The sequence below is a fragment of the Egretta garzetta genome, unplaced genomic scaffold (assembly GCF_000687185.1).
Source record: "Egretta garzetta isolate BGI_Z169 unplaced genomic scaffold, ASM68718v1 scaffold465, whole genome shotgun sequence".
In the NCBI taxonomy this organism is placed as follows: domain Eukaryota; kingdom Metazoa; phylum Chordata; class Aves; order Pelecaniformes; family Ardeidae; genus Egretta; species Egretta garzetta.
The window spans coordinates 834315-840427 of record NW_009259680.1 but is presented as its reverse complement, the minus strand read 5'-3'; the positions used below and the strand labels follow the sequence as shown (position 1 = coordinate 840427).

General features: G+C 45.5%; 1 protein-coding gene across 14 annotated transcripts in view; it reads left to right on the top strand.

The window, feature by feature from the left end:
* The window catches only part of ST3GAL6 (ST3 beta-galactoside alpha-2,3-sialyltransferase 6), an 85445-nt gene that overhangs the window by 35067 nt on the left and 44265 nt on the right, over positions 1–6113 (top strand). The window lies entirely within an intron of this gene.

The window sequence follows — 6113 nt, the reverse complement described above, 5'->3', positions numbered from 1 at the left end:
AAATAAAATTTGAGGGGAGATTCGTGGTTTCTGCTAAGAGGCTTGGGTTTGGTAATCCCGCCGTGTTGCCATGGCTGCCGGTCAGGCAGGTTCCGATAAAGGATTGCTTGTAGCGGGGGTACCGAAGGGGAGGGAATGCCCCTTGGAAAAGCCGAAGGCCTAGGGGAAGGAACAATGGCTCTCTGCGCAGGCTCTGCCTTAAGCTATGCAAACCCATTACTCGTAGTTTAGGAGAGAAACAAACCCTGGAAGTTTTACGTTCTCTGCTTTTTTTTAAAGCCTGTGGATTATTATTTGGCAGTGGGGGTGGTGTGTTTCTATTTTAGTTACTGTGAGCTGTGAGATCAGTCCTGCTGTCTCTTCTGAAATTAAAATTTCCAGTGAGATGAACAGTTGATCTATTGGGATTTGTGGCTGTTGTGCTCCTGTTACCCAATTGAAACTTTCCGTCTAGGTTTCTCTCTTCTTCACCTACTTTATGCCAAGCTTTTCTTACGTACAGTGTGGTTGCAAAACTACTTAGAAAGGATGAATTTTGCAAAGGGATGAGATTACTTGTTTTAACCTGGCAATTCTGTTGCAGCTGAACTGTGCTGTACATAGACTTACAGAATTGTTTAGGTTGGAAAAGACCTTTAAGATCAAGTCCAGTCAGTAACCTAGCACTGCAAAGTCTACCACTAACCTGTGTCCCTATGCACCACACCTGCATGTCTTTCAAATAACCTCCAGGGATGGGGACTCCACCACTTCCCTGGGCAGCCTGTTCAATGCTTGACAACCCTTTCAGTGAAGAATTTTTTCCTAACATCCAAGCTAAACCTTCCCTGGTGCAACTTCAGACCATTTCCTCTTGTCCTATCGCTTGTTACTTGGGAGAAGAGACCAGCGCCCACCTCACTACAGCCTCCTTTCGGGCAGTTGTAGAGAGCGATAAGGTCTTCCCTCAGCCTCCTCTTCTTCAGGCTGAACAACACCAGTTCCTCAGCCGCTCCTCATAGGACTTGTGCTCCAGACCCCTCACCAGCTCTATTGCCCTTCTCTGGACACACTCCAGCACCTCAATATCTTTCCTGTTGGGAGGGGCCCAAAACTGAATACAATATTTGAGGTGCAGCCTCACCAGTGCTGAGCACAGGGGGACAATCACTTCCGTGCTCCTGCGGGCCACACTATTTCTAATACAAACCAAGATGATATTGGCCGCCTTGGCCACCTGGGCACACTGCTGGCTCATATTCAGTTGGCTGTTGACCAGCACCTCCAAGTCCTTTTCTGCCAGGCAGCTTTCCAGACACTCTTCCCCAAGCCCATGGTGTTGTATGGGGTTGTTGTGACCCAAGTGCAGGACCCGGCACTTGGCCTTGTTGAACCTCATACAGTTGGCCACAGCCCCTCTATCCAGCCTGTCCAGAACTCTCTGCAGAGCCTTCCTACTCTCAAGCAGATCAACACTCCCACCCAGCTTCGTGTCATCTGCAGATTTACTGAGGGTGCACCCGATCCCCTCATCCAGGTCATTGATAAAGATATTAAACAAGACTGGCCCCAGAACTGAGCCCTGGGGGACACAGCTTGTAACTGGCCACCAACTGGATTTAACTCCATTCACCACCACCCTTTGGGCCCGGCCATCCAGCCAGTTTTTTACCCAGGAAAGAGTATGCCTGTCCAGGCCATAGGCTGCCAGTTTCTCCAGGAGAATGCTGTCGGAAACAGTGCCAAAGGCTTTGCTAAAGTCCAGGTAGACAACATCCACAGCCTTTCCCTCATCCACTAAGTGGGTTGCCTTGTCATAGAAGGAGATCAAGTTGGTCAAGCAGGATCTGCCTTTCATAAACCCATGCTGACTGGGTCTGATCACCTGGTTGTCCTGTACATGCTGTGTGATGGTGCTTGAGGTGATCTGCTCCGTAACCTTCCCCTGCACTGAGGTCAGACTGGCAGGGCTGGAATTACCCCGCCCCTTCTTCCGGCCATTCTTGCAGGTGGGTGTCACATTTGCTAACCTCCAGTCAACAGGGAACTCCCCAGTCAGCCAGGATGGCTGATAGATTATGGGAAGTGGCCTGGTGAGCACCTCCACCAGCTCCTTCAGTACCCTTGTGTGGATCCCATCTGGCCCTACAGACGTGTAGCATGTTGCTAACTATTTCCCCTTGGATTATGGGGGCTTCACTCTGCTCCCTGTCCCTGTCTTGCAGCTCAGGAGGCTGGATACCTGGAGAACAAGTGGTCTGACTATCAAAGGCTGAGGCAAAGAAGGCATTAAGTACCTCAGCCTTTTCCTCATCCTTTGTCACTGTTTCCCCTTGCATCCAATAAAGGATGGAGATTCTCCTTAGCCTCCCTTTTGATGCTAATGTATTTATAGAAACATTTTTTATTGTCTTTTATGACAGTAGTCAGGTTAAGTTCTAGTTGGATTTTGCCTCTTCTAATTTTCTCCCTGCATAAAATATAAAAATGTGTAACTCCTGTTGTGGAGAAAACCAGTCTAGTGCGATGGCAATTCCTAACCTTAAAAAACTAAATTCAGAAAGGGCTTAGAGGAAAAGGAAATGTGTATGGAGTAAGGCTTCCTACCCATCTGTTCCTGAATAGGAAATATTCCTATCTGATTAGGTCACACGTGTAATATTTCTGAAACTAAAATAGCTTTCCTTCCATATTGGTAAGATTGCACCAGCTGTATCCTTGTTTTTCTTCTCACCTACATGAAATAAATCTATGGATCTTTCTTTCCAGCTTGATGCAGTACCTGCTGCTTTAGCGTGTGTCTGTCTCTCCGCTGAACTGAAGCAGGGTCAGTTAAGTTACTCTCTTAGCTTACAGCCATTTACTAAAGCAGCAGTATTAAAGGTGCATAAGTCCCATGGTCTCTGTGAGGGTCATCTTGTCTGTAGGAGACCTCTCCTTGCTTGTGGGATGTATAAATCCCCTGAGACTCATGAGATTCCCAGTGTCCAAATACCTTCCCTGTTCAAAACCAGGAAGAAAGTTTCTCTGTGGAAGCAATTGCCTGACAGGGAAGTGCCCATGGGAACAGCGGGAGAGTGTGTAGGCAGAAAAGCAAAACCTGAAAGCTGGGAGGAAGATCACAAGTGCCTGAGTCCTAAGTTGTAAAGAAGTGGCGAGATAGGTGAGTTAATGGCATTTTGGCTAGACAGGGTGATTGGTGAGACATTTTGATATGTACTATGTGTGCTGCTAAGGAATGGCTTTAGCAATGGTGCAGGTGTTACAGTTTAACCCCAGCTGGCAACTAAGCACCATACAGCTGCTTGCTCACTCCCCTTCATCCCCTCCCCCTCGATGGGAAGGGGGATAGAATCAGAAGAATAAAAGTGAGAAAACTTGTGGTTTGAGATAACGACAGTTTAATAGGTAAAGCAAAAGCCGCACACGCAAGGAAAGTACAACAAGGAATTCATTCACTACTTGCCATTGGCAGGCAGTGTTCAGCCATCTCTGGGACAGCAGGGCTCCATCATGCATGATGGTGACTTGGAAAGACAAACACCATCACTCTAAATGCCCACTCCTCCCCTCCCCCCCTCTTTTTCTTCCCCCAGCTTTATATGCTGAGCATGATGTCATATGGTCTGGCATATGCCTTTGGTCAGTTGGGGTCAGCTGTCCCGGCTGTGCCCCCTCCCAACTTCTTGTGTACCCCCAGCCTGCTCGCTGGTGGGGTGAGCAGAAGCAAAGGCCTTGACTCTGTGTAAGCCCTGCTCAGCAATAGTGAAAACATCCCTGTCTTACCAACACTCTTTTCAGCACAGATCCAAAACATAGCCCCATAGTAGCCATTATGAGGAAAATTAACTCTATCCCAGCCAAAACCAGCACAAGGGGAGTTGCCTCACTGAGGAGGGAAATGCTGCAGCCAACATGGTGCTGGGTCCATTCACAGTTGGCAAGCACTTGAGGTGCTTTTTCACCACCTCCTCAGACCTTTGAAAGCTTACAAGCAGAGACAGTTTTAGAGGATTTTGGATGATTGCTTTCTTCCTTGTGTGATCATTTTTGGATAGAAGGCAGTAGGGAATGGGAATAATCTTTCTTATGATAGCTTCTTTGTGCCATTAACACTTTTATCCCAGGCTTGTTTTCATTGTTAGTTTCTGGGCACACCGTGCATTCCTGTAAAGGTTTGATCCATCCTCCCAAGATAGGTTTAGGAAAGTTCCTATAAACCTGCTTTGGCTGCTTTGTGGTTTTCCACTTCTTATGTGTTGCTTCATATGCTGCTGGAGGGGTTGGTTCAAGTATTTTGGCCTGGAAGAGGATGCAGTCAGATCGGTCATTTGAAGACCACTATGAGTCTCCATGAGGCAGTCCACACCATTGAGTCAAAGAGACTTGTAAGGAAAAGCTCTTTTTTTTTTTTTTTTCTTCTTCTCCATAGTATAGCTTGAGCTGTAGCACAGAATCTTGGTTTGTTTGTCTTTGTACCTCAAGGCTGTTTTACTTATAAGCTTGAAAGGTTGTTTTTACTCTGTGTGTGCTGTGACATTCTCCGCTGTTGCTCCCTAGTTAAGTGCATTTTAGGAACAAGCTCAAGATTACTTGAAATACCTCTCTTCACAGACATCTTTCCTTGCAGATGCTTGCACAGTTGAAATGTGCATTGTGCATTTAAGAGGAGTTTAATTTATCAAGCTTATGACAACTCATTTGTCATTAATTTGAATAATTTGTTAATCAATTTCTCTAGCCTCATAGAGAAGCCAGTAAATAATACTGGGGAATTAATTTGTGGGATAACTGAGTGTACAGGGTTTTTTCTTTTTCAGAGTTTCTATCTTCCACCATCTGTTTACTCAAAAGACCAAGAAAACCTCCCCCGTACTTCCCCATTAATTCAATTTCTTCTACTTCCATTTTTGATGTGTTACATATGGCTTCTTCCGTACCTATTCATAGTCTTCAAGGGAAATGAAAATAAAACTTTATTTATTTTATTATTTGGTGTGTGAATGTCTTGAAGTATTAAATCTTTTATTCCTCTGCTACAGGAGAACCTGAAGCCTCAGCTTTTCTTGATGTGTATTGAGTTTGGGAGGAAAATGTGTGCAAGCTGTTTCCTTTACAAGTCACCTTTCAGTAGTGTGTGGAAATGAATCTGCTCTCACTTTGCAGTTCAGTATATTAATCACTGATATCAGTAGCTGCTATTTGTGCAGAAAGCTTGAAGAGCTGAAAAATGACGGGCAGTATTAGCTAGCATGGGCTACCAAGCAAAAATAGGGAGCATGTGTCTTGCATGTGGTATTGCTACCTTTTGAAATACGCATTGAACAAATGCAGGTGCAGAATGTGGTAAAATACTTTGCAGTAGTGCTTCTTGCTATGTTCTGTACCTGTCATCTTAAAATACCGCATCCTTTTAAAGTTCATTTTGTTAGGGTAGGGTGGCTTTTCAGTGTTCAAAGGTGGTCATTCTTTGGTCTTGAAGGCAAAAGTGAAGCCTTGGTATGTTGAGAGGAAGACCCTTTACAGCGCTGCAACAGATGAGCAAATTTTAAAGCCCAAAATTTGTGTGCAACTGTTCTGCATTGCCTCTGCTCTCAGCCCCGGCAGCCGCAGTAAAACTGGAGTACATTGTGCTAGAGCTATTCCTTACATTCCAGCATCCGTGGGGAGCCAGGAAGAGCAAGGCAAGAAATTGAATAGCCCCCACTTACTCTGGCTGGGAAGGGAAGGCTGGAAAACTTGAGGAGCCACAAAGCTGATCCTCCCTCCTGTTCGGAGGGCAGGAATCGAGGAGCTGGTTTTAAAAGCAGACAGGAATGAACTGAAGTTCAGACTTAATCATTGAAGCTCTTCTTAACATCTGTTGATTTACAGTGCAAGTTTCTATTCCCCTAGCAGGAATACTGCTTTCTTTTGGGCCACTAGCCAGTAGGAAAGTATTTGTGAGGTGGGTGGCTAGTAGTCTTATATTTCCACAGACTCTTCAGCTCACTTTTAAAACAACAGTTTCTAGCCCTTGTGAGTACAGGTTGGAAACACTAAAATGAGGATCAGCTTCCACAGAGCTCAGAAAAGCTCTTTGTTAGACTGGATCTGTAGGCTGCCACTTTTGCAGTGCAGCGGTAGCCCGCTGC